Source organism: Triturus cristatus, chromosome 6 (assembly GCF_964204655.1).
Source record: "Triturus cristatus chromosome 6, aTriCri1.1, whole genome shotgun sequence".
In the NCBI taxonomy this organism is placed as follows: Eukaryota; Metazoa; Chordata; class Amphibia; order Caudata; family Salamandridae; genus Triturus; species Triturus cristatus.
The window spans coordinates 1,697,101,367-1,697,117,635 of NC_140589.1; positions in this window are offsets into that span (position 1 = coordinate 1,697,101,367).

A 16,269-nucleotide genomic window follows, 5' to 3' on the forward strand; every position below is an offset into this window, starting at 1 on the left:
TTGGTGGTACAGCAAGGCACCAAAAGAAATGAAGAAAGGAAAAGAACATCAGTGCTTTGCACCGGGTCCCGATCAAGGGGAGAGGGAGTGAAGAATACAACACCAACTGAAAAGCAGATTGCAGGGTGTATCAGGAGACCGCCACAGTGAATGTGGAAAAAACCAGAAAAGAAAACTATGTTCTTGGCTTTCACAAGGGGACTTTACGTATTTCCTTTCACCCTATCTGAGAACGTTAATCCCACCTGCCTCCTGGCTCCCAGGAGCCGTACACATACCTGTGCAAGGAGCTGGGCACTTCGTGGTGTCTTTGGCCTTCTGCCTCTTCTCCTCGGGGTTCGCAACCGTGTCCAGGTGTCTCCGCCTCCTCCTCAGCTCCGCTCCGCTCTTGGATGTGTCTCAGCAGCTCCTTCTGTCTGGCTCCGCAAACTTCCTCCTCCCAATTCTCGCGTGCCGCAGCTCGGTCTTCAACGTCCTCTTCACCCCCTGGTATCACATAACTCCACCTCTATGGGGCGTGGCTGGCTTCTCCTTCTTCCAGGGTTTGGAACTTAAAGGTCCCGCAACACTGTTCCGAGTCGCCCTGAAGGTATCGAACTTCCAAAGGTCCAGGAGGCTGAAAGGGAAAGAGAGGCATGGCCCAGTGAGGTGGAGTCTCGTCTTCCTCCATGGGAACAGATTCAAGGAAAGCCGGATCCTGACACAGGCCCTGTATAGTCATAGGGACAAAGGAGTAAGCATTGGATTAAATTTAATAAAATATATTAAAGTATTTTTACACAGCCAAATGTGCAGTGTATATAAATATTTATATACAAATATATCCACTAGGTGTAGAGCTCAATCCAAACGTGATTTATTGAGAATCGCAGACAAAAAAGTAGAAGCTGCTACTAACAGGTACGGGAATCAAAACCAACTTTCATTACATTTCAAAGCTAAACAATAGACATTCTAATACAGAACAAAAAGAGATCCAATAATAAACATTCTCGTATGGAACACTCAAGGAACCAATGAGAATACCACTTAACCTTTTTGTATTTATTTCAAATCCTGGTATCAGGACAGGTTAGGTTCACATACTTAAGGGGACAGGTTGAATTAGAGTCAGGGATGGTGTAAAAAAGGGGTTATATGGTTAGGGTTGGTGTACGGGTAGTTTTATGGTAAAGAAAAATGTAGGGTTAAGACAGGCATGGACTTGAGGAATGGTATTTTAGCTTTAGCACAGGTTGTGTTAGGGTTTCAGTACTGGAAGGTGTTAATGGTGGTGCAAGGGATGATGTAAGAAGTAACCCTGGGCGGTGAACTCAGCTACACTGGCGGAGCTATCTGCACTCCGTGTTACGCGGAGATCGCGGAGTTCCCAAAAACTCCACTTCGCTTTGCGGAGCGGAGTTTTTTTCCTCGCTCGCGTTCATCAACATCAAGTTGGCGACTGTGAGAGAGGAAAATCAACCTCCCGGCGAGATTTTTCCTTGTTCGCAATCGTCAACATCAAGTTGGCGAGCGTGAGCCTGGAAAATCAACATTCCGTCGAGATTTCTCAACGCGGGGGGGTCAGGACTCTCATTGCGAGTGGTCTCGTATGCTCGCGACAGCTCGTGCTGCGAATCTGCCCGTTCGCGTTGAGAAAGCAGCCGCTCAAGTAAAAATCGACTCGAGCGGCAGAAAAGAAAAGCAGGGACTGCTTGCTATGTGCATGGTGCCGTTCGCAATGATTGCACAGTGCGGACAAGCATCCGTCACTGTGCAATTACCGCGAACGGCATTTTTCTATCATACTCTGCCGCTCGCGGAGCTCCGCATAGTGCGATGGAGTGTTTTATGCACTTCGTGGGGTTCCGCGTAGTGCAACTCTGCGAACTCTGCCCAGGGTTAGTAAGAAGAATGTGTGAGAGAAGGGAGACACAGAGATATTGCATTTGTATATTCTATCCTTGTACTACAGAATGCCATTACGTGAGACGTGGTAATGCGGAAATTGCTAGGGAAAGGTGGTACTTGATCCCCTTAACAGATATTTGGTCGTTGGTGTTTGGCTTAATCATTATATTTTTCTTTTTCCTAAATTGATTTGATAATTTTGTCTAATTTATATGCTTACCTAACGTTATTTTGCGCTGCTACAATGCTTTGAACGCATTTTCTCCGAAAGACATCCATTGCTTGAACCCCAGCTACAGAAGGAAAGCCGGCAATTACTTACAGAAGTCTGATTGACTTAGTTACTTACTTATTTGCTTTACATTATATGGATACAATCATTAAGCCTGATTTTGGATTAATGATTAGTTATTCTATGATTCTGAAGGTTCTTTTTAAGTTATCGGCTTTATATAACTTGGATGAATTGACAAAACACGTGAATTATGTACATTGGACTTACGCATTGTCGCTGTATTTTTATTCTAAAGGTTATTTCTTTTGTATTTCCTTCTTAATATAAAACAATTTTAAAATGAAGCCCGATTTATGTGTATGTAAAGTGCTAGAATGTTTAACTTTGTGGGAGCTTGGTTAGAGTGCATATCAAGTTTGAGGCCTCACTTCCCCATCCATATCAATGTGCCTTCCCACAGTATGGTTGTGAGAGGTCTAAATGGAAAAAGATTTGGGGCTGTATGTTTTGCATGTGGAGCTCCTGAGGAGGGCTAGGAGTTCCATGCCTGGATGGATTGGTGTCTGCATTAGACAAAAATGTTTCACTTGATACTTGCATACATACCTTTTTATCAGATGACTTGCTTCCATATAGTCTAAGAACCCTCCACAGGTCTAATAGCTATTATATATGCAGTGAAAGTTGAAGTACGCCCCTTATAAGCAACTGAATTATTAATTGAGGTTAATTGGCATAGGTTTCAGTAATTCAATCCTGAGCTTGACCACTGGTATGGTCCAATGGCACAGAGCAGACAGATTAATTTAGCAATATGTATAAAGCATTTAGAAGCGGCAAGCAGTTAAAAAGGCAAAAACAAAGCACAATAAAAACAGAGTAAAGCTTAATAACCAAAATGATAAAAATCTGATAGGGGAACAGGAAATATGCATTTTTAAAGATTTAAGTAAAAAAGCATCTTGAAAAAAGAAAGCACAAATGAATAGTGACTGTTCACCGGGACTTAAATGCAATTTCAGGTGTGAGTTCGATACGCCAAGCAGCTGAATCCTGATGCAGAAGAAATTCAATATTTGTGGCCACTGGGATCCTCACAGTTGGCTGATACTTTTTGCGCCTGCACCTTCTCAAGATTTATACTTTCAGTCTTAGACTTTTTTATGGAGCTCAAAATTCCCCAGCATGACAAGCCTGAAATATGTTTCCAATAAGGTTACATTAAAATTGGAAACCTTGGCTGTGATGTTCCACTGATGTTCCGAAAGTCTTGGAAGTCCAAAAATTCTAAGACTCAACTTTTCAGGGTTTTTTAGAAAAGGTGCGCTGGATCTCAGAAACAGTAATTAGGGGAAAGGTCTCACTCCAGTAGAAGCCACCAGCAGGGTCCACTCCAAGTCCAGTTGCTACTGAACAGCTGGGCACTCTTGCAGTGTGTTGTGTTTGTGGAGCCACATAGGAAGTCAGCCACCTGACCCTTAGAGCCCACTTGTTTGTCCTTGGTACAAATGGGCACAAGTCCAGCCCTTCATTTCTACTTGCAGGTCTTAAACAGCAAGTACAGCCCCTCTTCTGTTCTTCTCCAGGTCCAGAAAGTGTTCTGAGAGGCTGTGGGTGAGGTGCCAGCTTTGTAAGTTTCACTAGCCATTGGGTGTGGGTGGCCCCCACACCCTCCCTATGGTGAAAAGTTGCTGGGGCAACCCTTCCCACTTCTGCAGCACATTTTGCTTTCCATACTGCTAACTTTACCACAGAGCAAAATTCTAGGGAAATCCAAGATAGAATGGCACAGCCCCCCCTGTTTTTTAGGGTAATGAGCTTAGGGTAATGTGTGTTTATGGTACAGAGCTGTCCCCTTCTCCTCAGCTACCTCAAACTGGTTCTGGGACCAGTTCCCCCTACCACTGTGCTGGTGCCCACCTGGCAGCCATGGACCTAAAGAACAGAGGCTGTCCCTTCCTCAGGGCTCCCTTTACACTAAACAATGAATGGCCAAACTTCACCTCTGTCTATTTCAAGTTAATGAAGTTCCAGGAGCCTCCCCAGCTGCCCTTCCTTAACAGGTATGTATCACACTCTCCATACCCAGCCCATCGTGTTACCAGGCCTAAGCCATTGTCTCTGCTGTGCAAGCAGTTTTCATACCTCATTAAGATCAAACACTAGTGGGGCAGCTGCTGGCAGGCTAATTCAAATTAGCATTCACGATTGTCAGACAGGAAAAAGATATATTTCTAAAAGTTACTTTTCCTAATTATTTCTTAAAGATCTAACTTCACCATTTAATTGGCTTTTTAAAAAACATACAAAATAGAGGTCTGACCATTTTCTAGCATGTCTCAATTCCGGAATAGCAGAATTAATATTTTTCCTCATAGGACAGTCGGAGCCTTATACAGTGAAAATAGCTTTTGTGGGCTTACCGCTTTAGGGACATAACATTTCTACTTGTTCCACTTCTAAATACTATGGGGCATAATTACAAGCCAATATGGCCACCACAATGCCACTTTCAGTGATGTTGTGATACCGATAGGAACCTCCGCTTATTTACAAGGCAGCGTTAAGTCACTTAACGTGGATGCTGCCTTGTAACCCTTTCATGCTGTATTGATCATGAAAGGGGAAGGTAATGGGTGTAGCCCTGGGCGTTCCACCACAGACCCATTGATTTTGACGCTGCCCCCTATTTGCAAGGGCAGCGTAAATATGAGGCAGCGCCAAAATTAAGACCAGGGAAAACCTGGTCTTAAACAGGCAAAACGAGGAGAAATGCTTTATTTCTCCTCGTTTTTGCTGTTTCCATGTGTGCTGCCTTGTGCAGCACACATAGAAACAACAAATTGCCTACGATTGTTTATGTGCTGAAAGGTCCCCCTTCCTGCACATAAACAATCATTTAAAAAGAAATGCTGTTATGCAACTAACACCTACAAGTTAGAAAACGCCTGTTAAAGAATGTTTCTGTGCAAGAAGAGGGACCTTCCAGCACATAAACAATCTTCCCCTCAACACAGGCACCCTTGCACTATGGTGCAAAGGTGCCTGCGTTGGCGCTAGGCAGCTAAAGTGAGCGCCAGGGCAGGGGAAACGCAGGGCTGCACCATATTCTAGTAAATGTGGTGCAGCCCTGTGCTTTGCCACTTTATTGTAAATATGCCCCTATGGGACCTACCTTATGGTCTATAAGCCCCACTTAGGACTGTTTTATTTGTACTTAGGAGGGAGGTGTTTCACTGACAAGATTTTTTTTTTGACAGGCTGGACTGCAGGTTTAAAGTACAGCAGGCAGGCTACAGTGCTAAGTCTGTAGCCATGCCCATTGGACTAGGTACAGGAACAAAGATAGGGCTCCCTGGTTTTTACCTGAATTAGGACTGAAAAAAACAAGATACAAAAACCTAGAACAGAACTGGAGAAGGAACTTTCAGATAGAGGATAAAGTCACATACAAGGCTGCCCTTATATACTTATAAATCCTATAGGAAATCAATCAAATCAGCTCACTCTAATTTCTTTTCCTTAGAGACTAATACATCAAAAAAATGAGCCTTGGGAGATTTTTTGGGTGGCGCATCTATTCTTGCAACTCAAGGCCTGTAATATTAAATTCAAACTCTTGTAAAAACTTTGTCATAATCTGTCAGATTTCTTCGAGCACAAAGTAAAAAAAACCTACAAGCTGGCTTCAATATAAATAAGCAAAAATATACAGACTGGGATCTCCCCAGGGTCAAAAAATAATTCCCCAAGTCAAGTTCTGAAGAACTCAACCTGCTGCAAATGGAATGGTCAATTAAAAACTGTAAAGCAGAATATCTGGTAGACTCTTCTCTTCCTAGGACGTTGGCCAGAGCCATTGATGTCCTAAATTCAGTGGTCAAAGCACTGTTTAATAACGTTTTGAGCTCAGGGACATGGCCATCTCTTTCGAAGCAAACAAGAATTAAACCGTTGCTAAAAAAATCTTCTGCTAATCGGGGGGGGGGGCCATGCGGGGGTTCGCGGGGGGATTAAAAAATAAAATAAAAAATGTACCTTACCTGGTCCCGCGCTGCTTCCGCTCCTGGCCGTGTCCGGCGTTTTCCTTACGGAGGTCATTTTCTTTATGTAGGCTGCATGCAGCCTACATAGAGAAAATCCAGAGTGCGCATGACTGGTTTGGTCGGCCCCATAGGGCCGCCCAAACAGTCAGGGCCCACAGCATTGGGCAAGCTACTACTCCCCGATCCGCCCACCCGCACGCCCCCAATCAGGCATACCCTTCTGATTTCTTGAGGTGCGAGAGGCAGAAGGGTTTTGAGTTTGTCTGTAATTAAGATTTTACCATAAGGGGCGAGGATGAAAACTATCAAACATCAGAAGGTTGTTTATTGCTGTTGACTTATGGAAAGTGTATGTTGGTAGTTTACCCTCTTCATGAAAAATGGTCATGTCGAGGAATGTTAGAGTGCTTTTGCTCAGATTATGAGTGGACTTTAGATTCCTGTCTTGGTCATTCAGCCATGTGACAAAGACAAGTGCTGTAGTCATGTTGCCTTTCCATTCTACAAATATATTGTCTATTTAGCATTTCCAAGGGGAAAAATGTATGTGATAGGGGTTTCTGTTATGCAGGATATGTTTCATTTCTAGATTGCAAGCATACAACCCAGACATACTTGGAGTGAAGGTGCTCTCCATAGATGTTCCATGAATTTGGAGGAACAGGGTGCCTTCAAATTCAGAATACATTTTCGTTAGGGCTAGTCTTGTACATTCCATAACAAATATATCCAAGAAATGTGGCAATTGCACTAATTTACCTGGATGTACATTGCACACTCACTTGTGTTCTGCTCGATTTTCCTGGCCTTCTTGTGTTAACAAGTGATTGAATGTGACTTCAGTCTCTTACCATTCAAGCCTAAGGGTTAGAGTAGTGAATGGAGCCTATTTACTAGGCACTTCGACATGATTCTGTGCTCTTCCCCATAGATCAGGGCTTGCACATATAGCCTAGGGGATAGATTCGTTAGTATTAGGGATAACCTGTCCTGTAGTGAGGATATTTCATGGAGCCGTGCTGAATTCAGGCCTGGTAGGCCTCAAACGGGAGAGACTCCATCTTTCTTTCTGCTCCGGCAGCTTGGGATTCTTCTAGGTCAAAGGTAATGTTTTAGTTATGAGGTGTTATTCGCTTGGAGAGAACCGGTTCAGGCCGGCCCTTATCGAAGGATTGTATTTTTCTTCATGCCGAAGACACTACATCAGGCCGGCCGGCTGGGAACGTGTCCTTGGTACGGGGAGGTACAAGAATTTGGTGGGCGGCAGGTTACGGGCCGGAATTTTCCATGAGGAAGCGCACCTCTATATTAGTGAAAGTCTGAGGCAGTTACATGTTCAGTCCGTAGGCGGCATCTAGCCGTTAGCAGTAAAGCTACTACTTATTCCAGGGAAGACAGACGCCATCTTGAAGGCGGAGAAGAACTGAGAGACAGATGCTTTCCTAACAGAATAACCAGAGAGGAGAGAGTAGCCGATAAGGAAGAGGTCCCAGTGACTCGGAGAAGGGTGATTCCAGGCGAGCCGAGGCACAGACGAGAAGGGAGCCTAGATGACCACTGAGTGCAGGCTACATACTACTAAGGTGATGTCGACCCTTTCTTATTAGAGTGTACAACTTAATCTTTCACTTTTCTTTGCAGGTTATGTGTTATATCGTAATGTTATGTGATTGTATATGCAATGAGTAATAAAGTATCCAGTTTGTAGTGAACCAACATGTGCTGTGTGTTCTTGTATAAGAGGGTAGCCTATTCTTCTAGTCAGCTGCGGCTACATGAACAGATGTTAACCCTGATCAGGTAAGTGGTAACTGAATAAGGGAAAGAGGAGCCCCTCAAATCTGAGAACAGGCTATGCCCGAACTGGCAATCCTTGTGTGATCTGATGAATAGTGAGACTGATTCCCTTTTTGTATGTTATGGTGATCATAGGATGAACTGTCGTATGAGACTGCCGTCTAGGTAGAGAGGTCTGGATTCGTAGGGGATCGCGAGGCCGCCAATTGTGCTGAGACTGCCGTCTGGGTAGAGAGGTCTGGGTTCGTATGGGACCGCGAGGCCGCCACTTGTGATACTGTTGTATGGGCAGAGAGGTCTGGATTCGTAGGGGATCGCGAGGCCGCCGATTGTGCTGATACTGTCGTATGGGCAGAGAGGTCTGGGTTCGTATAGGACCGCGAGGCCGCCACTTGTGATACTGTCGTATGGGCAGAGAGGTCTGGATTCGTAGGGGATCGCGAGGCCGCCGATTGTGCTGATACTGTCGTATGGGCAGAGAGGTCTGGGTTCGTATGGGACCGCGAGGCCGCCATTTGTGATACTGTCGTATGGGCAGAGAGGTCTGGGTTCGTATGGGACCGCGAGGCCGCCACTTGTGATACTGTCGTATGGGCAGAGAGGTCTGGATTCGTAGGGGATCGCGAGGCCGCCGATTGTGCTGATACTGTCGTATGGGCAGAGAGGTCTGGGTTCGTATGGGACCGCGAGGCCGCCATTTGTGATACTGTCGTATGGGCAGAGAGGTCTGGGTTCGTATGGGACCGCGAGGCCGCCACTTGTGATACTGTCGTATGGGCAGAAAGGTCTGGATCCGTATGGGATCGCGAGGCCGCCGATTGTGAGATCTTGGTATGCATAGTAGGAATCCCCTGTCCTTAGGTGATAGATTTATGTGGTTGTAGGATTGTAAATAGGTTCTAGGGAGGGGGTAACGTTCTGGCTGGGTTAGTGAGGCTCTGATGAGCGGGTTCTATCTGATCCGAAAACCCAAGCAGAACATTTGGCGTCACGAACCGTTTACGAAACCTGTGTGCGTTGTGGCGCGTGCGTGGTTTTGTTTGTATATTATTTGTATCTACCTGCGTGTAATTTTCTTTTCTCTTTCTTCTTTTTCTTTTTCTTTTTCTTTCTTTTCAAAAATGTTTTCTAGAAAGTCGAAATCTACTTTTAAGTTGCCCGTTGATATTCCCGGCTGGGATTCAACGCCTTATGAAGCCTTAGCCCGTGAGTGGGCTGATTCTACTGGTTTGAGTGAGAATTGGAATTCTTTTTTGGAGCTGGCGGAGCCGGCTAATGTGATTACTTGCTTACAGAAGGCGCCGGTATCTAAGGGTGATGAGCTTCCCGTTTTAGGGCGCAGAGGTTGGATTGTTCTGTCTGCGTACAGAATTCTCCATGAGAGGTTGTTGAAGTTGCAGAACTTGCATAAGGATTTGGAAGCGAACTTTGTTGAGATTCAGAATGCTCATACTTTGTTGCGGTGTCAAAATAAGTTGCTTGCTGATAAACTTGAGACGTACCAAACTATTGCCGAGAGGGCGGCTGTGCGAATTGCTCGTTATAAATACAAAAATCGGCGTGGTCGGGTTTCGACGCGGAAGGTGCGTCTGGTCGTGGCGAAAGCCGGACTGGATTGGAATCCTGATGAATGGGATGGTAATATCTGGAACTCGAGTGATTCTCCTTCCTCGGGTGAGGAGTCTGCCAAGCGCGAGTCCTCTCGCTCCGGCCGTGCTTGTAAATCTGCTTCTTGCGCCTCTGATGGTGCACCCCGTGATTGCGCTCGTCCTTCGAGTTACTTCGAGTTACTTGTGATGCTCATCCCGCGGTCTCGGCGCATCCAGTTTTTCGACGGAAGGTGCAGCAGGCTCCCGGTGCTCCGAATGGTATTGCTTTAGACTCTTTGGAGGATTTTACTCAACAAGAAATTAGTGATATTTTGCAGCGATTTCGGCAGCGAGTTGGTGAGCCCTTGCTCCCATGGATGGTGCGCCTTTATGAACTGGGCGCTGCTGGCATTATGTTGGATGCTGGCGATTGTTTGAAGTTTTGTTCCTTGAGTTCGGATTCTACTGTACAGGATCATTTTCGTAACTTTAATGGTGGTGGTCAAATTTCTTTGCTTCAATTGGCGACTGAGGGTTGTAATCAAAAATATCCTACTGAGTCTGACTGGCCTCTGAATGACAAGCCGTGGTATACTTTGCGCGATGCTGCGCAACGTCTCAAAGAGGAGGTGATGAAAACGGCAATTTTTCTGAATACTGCTGACCGGTTGCTTGATGCTTTCTTGACATCTTCTGTGCGGAATCGTATTATTCGTTCTTCCCCTGTTGCTTATAAGCAGGTCATGATGACTTTATTGATTAATCAGACTGGTAACATGTTATCTGTGGTGCTGGAATCGGTACGCCAACTCGGTGAGTTGGGTGAGTGGTTTAAACCTGAACGGCAGTCCAGGCCTGACACTCGTACTCCTGGTGAAAATAAATTTACTAGACGTGATAAGTTTCTTGCTCTTCTGGCTGATGGTGTGCGAAAGGAGGACATTGATGGTGAGACTACTTCTCGTTTGTGGGAAATGTTTCGCAAACGTGGCTTGGATCGAAAGGAGGGTGCCCGGCGTGTTCGGACAACTGAGTGTGATCGTGGTTTTTCTGACGGTAGCGGTGATGACGACCGCCGTGGGCGCTCTGATCGTCGTGATGATCGACGTTATGCACGTGATTTGTCCCCCCGTCGTGAGAGAGACAGGGAGAGAGAGGGGGAAAGAGAGAGGGGGAGAGATGATTATGTTAACAGCAGACGTAGAGATGATAGGGATCAATCCCCTGAGTTGAGAAGGAGAGAGGATCGACACATATTGGCCGATCGAAACCCGCAGTACAATGCAGGGAACAGTAATCCATTTCGTAATGGAGATGGATATGAACAGGAGGTATCGATACCTAGGAACCGTGAGAGTCTTTATCCTGATTTATCCTGGTACACAGAACACAATAAAAAGGACTAGGAAATAGGTCAAGCTCCAGTACACAGATGGGCTCACAGAGATAATAGACCCTATGTAGATATTGATATTTATTGGAGACATCGTAATATCCAAAGGGCCCGAGCATTGGTAGATACAGGAGCGGAGGCCACTCTTATTCATGGAAAATCAAAGAAGTTTAAAGGTCAGCCTTTTACAATTACCGGATTAGCTGGAAAGGAAACTCCCGCAGTTCAAACCTTACTTGAAATGAGAATAGGTAGAATTCCTAGAAAAGAATACTCTGTATTAGTGGTGCCACTCTTAGAATTCATAATTGGAATTGATATTTTGAAAGGAATGACTTTGCACTTAGATGATGGATGTTACCAATTTGGAACTAAACATTATATATCGTCCAGGCCTGAACGGGTTGGTCGTTTAAGAATGCCCCCCATAAAAGTTCCCCAGGCGACAAAAGTGGTTCGTCAGAAGCAGTATCGTATTCCAGGTGGTCATGAAGAGATTAGTACCACTATTCAGGAGTTGGTGGATGCAGGAGTTATAACCCCAGTTACTTCTGCTTGGAATAATCCTGTTTGGCCTGTACGTAAGAGTGATAATTCTTGGCGCATGACTGTTGATTATCGAGAATTGAATAGACACACACCCCCTTTGACTGTTGCAGTACCGGATGTTATTACCCTAATTGAAAGAATCCAAAAACATCCAGGTACATGGTATGCGTCCGTTGATATTGCTAATGCTTTCTTTTCGATTCCGATTGCCCCTGAGTGTCAGGAACAATTCAGTTTTACGTGGAACGGGCGTCAGATGACGTTTAGAAGTCTTCCTCAGGGCTATGTGCATAGTCCTACGATATGTCACCGGCTGGTGGCAGAGCATCTGGCTGAGGTACCAGTTCATCCACAAATTCAGATATGTCACCATATTGATGATATTTTGATCCAAGGTGAATCACAAGAGGAAGTTCAGACCCAATTGGATAGAGTCATTGAGTGCTTGCGTGAGAAAGGTTGGGAAATCAACCCGGATAAATTACAAGGTCCGTCCCAGGCTGTGAAATTTTTGGGAATTAATTGGCATGAAGGGCACCGAGAAGTGATCCCTCAGGTTAAACAGAAAATTCTTGATTTTGCAGTTCCGAGAAATAGGAAAGAAGCCCAAAGCTTCATTGGTTTGTTTGGATTTTGGAGCCAGCATATTCCTCATTTGAGTCAAATATTGGCCCCTTTGTACCAGGTCACTCGTAAAAAGAATGCATTTGAATGGGGTAAACCACAGCACGATGCGTTCAGTCTGGCTAAAGAAGCAATTCAGCATGCTCTGGATTTATGGCCTGTATGTGATGGTGATGTGGATTTGAATGTGTCTGTACAAGGCCTTTATGCGAATTGGAGTTTGTGGCAGAAACAAGGCAAGAGTAGAGTACCCTTAGGTTTCTGGACCAAAAAGTTACCTGATGCTGGTGAGCGTTATACACCTTTTGAGAAACAGCTACTTGCATGTTATTGGGCTCTGGTGGATACCGAGCAGTTGACTTTGGGACATGATATAGTTTTGCGACCTGAAATTCCTATCATGCAGTGGGTTATGAGTTCGCCGAAAACTCACCGAATTGGACACGCTCAAGAGGCGAGTGTGATTAAATGGAAATGGTATATACAAGACAGGGCACGTGTGGGACAAAAAGGAGTTGCATCTTTGCATGAGCAGGTGGCACGGGCGCCATCAACTGAAACTGAGAGTGAATGTTCCGTACCTTTAGTACAGGAATCTCCTGTTAAGTGGGGTAAACCTTTTGATGATTTGTCCGCAGAGGACAGAAACCATGTCTGGTTTACGGATGGTTCAGCAAGGTTCATAGGGACGAAACGGCATTGGAAGGCAGTGTCCTATAATCCTGAGGAAATATGAATTTTTATGATCAATTGTGTCCCCTATCTTAGACCCCAACGGCTCCATGTACATGCTACAAGTACATGTATGTTCCCTCCACTTCAAGCTATGAAGACGCAAATACAATTGTGTCCAACGTCAACATGTCCTCTTTCAGATCCGCCCTGAATGGGTCGAATATTCCGTTCCTAAGTATGCCTTGCCACCGTCTTTATATGGTGTACTTTTCACGTTTTACAGCTCAGACGAGTAGGCCCTGAATTCTGCCATCGAGCCTTTTTCCTGCTTTCTGCCTCTGAAAGCTCCAGCCTGAGCCTACGTCTGTATCAATGACCTTTGTCTTACTTCCTGCGCGGCTAACGGTGCCTGGCCCGGCCTGTTGCCTGCCAAAACTGTATTTAGCCTTCAAGTTATCTGCTCCGCTCCTCGAGAAATGCATTCCTGTCTAGTAGTTTAGGTAAACATCCTTCCAGCTACAGAGCAAAGGGCCCGGCCTTACTGTCTCCGTGCAAGTAATTCATGGTTTCTGTTTCCATGGTAGGCCCATGCCCCCTCGCTCCTCATGTAGACACTTAGACGCTTGTACACGCACTAGCAGTCAGTATAGAATAGACTCTGTCCGAGAGACCTTCCCTTCCAGATAATATAGTTCCTTAAACACAAGATATTAGCTACGATTTGGGATTAGGTTGTTCTGACATCCCAGACTTCTGTCTCCTCATCTAGGGCTAAATGTCAAATCCCCTTCACCTTCTAGTTACACGTCAATCACACGTCATGCGGCTGCACGCGCATCTCTGCCATGTATTTCTGCTGACATTGCAGGATTCTCTTATGGATCCACCCACCTGTGACATCCTCCTAAATGACGTTTCTAGTATACGCCTTTATGCACGCCTACTGTAACACCTTTTTTATTACGTATGTGTATTCTTATCTTTCCTATCAGCTGTTACGCCTCCTGCATCTGTCTTTACTGTAATGCATTTACTATATATATAATAACCTGTCAATAATGTATTGCCGATCCCTTCCTGAACCTTCGTGGTGACGGAACCCGATTGCCTGGTTCGAACCAATTCCTTTGTAAGGAATAAATTCCCTTTTATAACCTCAAATACCACGGATTCTGCCTCTTATTTTTACTGAGTTATTCTTATTTAATTTTACCGCATAAATTAAGTCTAGGTAATTTAAATTTACCACATAATTGGCGCCCGAACAGGGACACCTCTCACACCCCACGCGCCGGAGGTGCGTTGCAGACCCGGTCTCCTGCCACAGCCGGACGGACAACTACGCGTACCCGCAGGATTTCCTGTATCTCCCTCAGGCCAACGGGGGGCGACTGAGGCTGCGATCAACACCCAGACGAGGCAGTGAGGAGTGCGGAGAATCCCGACCAGAGCCTAGCTGAGAGAGCAAGATCCGAGGTATACAGAGGCCCACCAGATTCCGAAGTTCCGAAGTATCTAAGTCACGAGCCGAGTCCAGTCCAGTCCGGTCTAGTCCAGTCCAGACTTCCGAGGCCTTCTGTTCCGTTCCGTGCTTCCCGGTGAGTACCGTTGCTGGGGACGCATCTAGACGTGCACATTGGTTTGTGCCGGTCAAGACGGGTTTGGGTACACAGACCTGGTCTGCACTGTTTCAGCAGTGTATCTGTGCTGTTTAGCAGTACATCTAGTATTATGTCAGTAACTAGTTTTATTCTAATTATTATTGTTCGTTCTAAAATGTTTTGATATGTTTTAAATGTCGTGGTATGAGTGATTGTTCGATCTTCATTACTGTGTTTATTGTATTAATTGTGTTCAAGTCCGAGTAAGAATCAAGTAGCAAGGTTCAAGATGCCGTTATTCTCGAAATTAAGACAGATAAAAACTAGAAAAGGGATACTCGAGGAAGCTGTTCCCATTCCACCTAGGGACACTCCAGGGTACTTTATGTACCATAAACATGGCCTAGATGCCGTATTATATCTTGATTTATGGGTGGACTACACCAAGGATTTAGCAGAGAGTCAGAGATGGCCCGCTGCTGGGACATGGGATGCAGATTGCATCATGAGAGTAGAAGAAGTATTGTGGAAAAAGAAAGCCAGACAGTCACAGAAAGATGCCATTGAATTATGGCGTAAAGAATCGCATAGATGCGCAGAGAAAGCGTTCAGAAAGGAAGAGAAAAGTAGAGAGAATTCAGACAAAACCCGAGAAAACATATTAATTGACGAAGGTATCCGAGTAAAAACAGAACAAGTAGACAGACAACGAAACACTCTTATGAATGGTATGTATCCTCTTCTGGCCGAGGGTTTGCCTAAGGCCACCCTGGGGGTACCAAAAGATCTGCCACCTCCATTACTCCCGATTAAAGTACATCCCAAGACCGCAAAGGACATTTTCCTTTCTTCCTATTTAGATGATGCCGCCCCCGAATATGCTAATGGTGCGCAGCCACGCGCACCACCTGTTGACGACGCTCAACGCCAAGATCATCTGCCCCCACCTCCGCAGCAACAAACTCCTCCTCACGTTCTAAACGTTCCACCTGTTTCTACAGTCCTTCCTGCATCTACACTCTCTACCCTACATCCAACAAATCCTTTTGGACTTGGCACCTCAGGAGGTGCGACAGGAGGTTTTTCCACGCCACCGCCAGCACCTAGGTTGACTTATAGGGATTTAGCACACCAACGTACACCCCAAACAGCTAATCACAATATATTTAATGAGCCTCTTACAGATTGTAGATATGATCCAGTGCCCGGTAAACACGACAGAATGTTGCTATCATCAGTACGTTTACGACGAGTTTCGACCTATCTAATGACGCTACCAGGAATGATTGGTCATCTAGACAAAATATATCACTTTATCCAAACAGGGCAAGGTCCTGAAGGTATTGTCGAGGCCATGGAATACCAGAAAGTGGACATGCAAAAATTATTGTTACGCTTCTTCATAAACTGCTTGATCAGAAACAGAGATAGGCCTGAGGTAGATCCGGAGGAAATGCAAGTACTTACCAGATGGGGTCAGAATATAGCAGACGGAAAACATGATAAACAGAAGAGTATAGAAGTTATGCACCGAAAGATCAGAAAAGAAGTAGAACGAATACATGAAAGAAGATTAGAGGCAGATAAAACTGAATCAGAGGGAGAGGAGGAGGAACAGTCAGAAATGACCACAGGACAATTAGAATTACCAGCTAGAGAAATGATAGCTTATGTAGGTAAGGGAAGATCTGTTAATAATACAATACGTCCGATACGTCCAGAATGTAACAGAATATTTCAAGCAGCTATCTCAAATCCAAGGACCCCTGAACACTTATTCCAGGCTACTGATAAATTACTTCGAGAACGAAGAGGGTACCATGTGCTCGATTCTATGGATGAACAAGAATTAGCCAGGTCAGCAGTACAA